Genomic DNA, 524 nt, shown 5'->3' with positions numbered 1-524 from the left:
AAATAAAAATTTATTCACATAAAAATAGAGATGGAATTTATCATTCATTTAGCATATATATTGTAAACAGATACTATTTATTGGCATTTTATCTAATGTCTTTGAGGGATAACTTATGGGTACCTTTGGTAGAGAAAAAAAAAATACATTTGTCTAGCGTACGCTGAGCAGGTGCCGACAGTCAGTTTTCACAAACAAGTAATTTTGGTGATTAATGAACAGACTTATACGGATGCTGACATACAGAGGTGTACAGTTTATAAAAAAAGTGGTTGTAAATTGTGCACTCCCGAGTCAGGTTTTACACCCAGTGGAAACAGATGAGAACAGACCCATAAACACGTTTTACCCATATAGAGTGTTCAACCCAGACATTTTTTTAAGCCTCTGCATTGTGACTCGACTCATCAGTAACCACCCAAAGACAGCCTGGCGGTAACTTAAAGGTGCCGGGTGGTGTGCCCAGCTAAAAAGGGGTTAGGGGGAGAACACTGATATATGTGTATGTATGAATGTGTGTGTGT

The 524-nt window shown here is 37.8% G+C and overlaps 1 protein-coding gene across 1 annotated transcript in view; it reads right to left on the bottom strand.

Annotated features, from left to right (window-relative positions):
• Nucleotides 1-524, bottom strand: part of LOC140324692 (ras and EF-hand domain-containing protein-like) — a gene marked incomplete in the record, with an annotated part of 35575 nt that continues 35051 nt past the window's right edge. Inside the window, 1 exon segment of the mRNA XM_072402767.1 lies at nucleotides 1-504.

Source organism: Pyxicephalus adspersus, chromosome 2, assembly GCF_032062135.1.
Source record: "Pyxicephalus adspersus chromosome 2, UCB_Pads_2.0, whole genome shotgun sequence".
NCBI lineage: Eukaryota > Metazoa > Chordata > Amphibia > Anura > Pyxicephalidae > Pyxicephalus > Pyxicephalus adspersus.
Note: the sequence above shows the minus strand (reverse complement) of the source record. Positions and strands in the feature narration are given on the sequence as shown.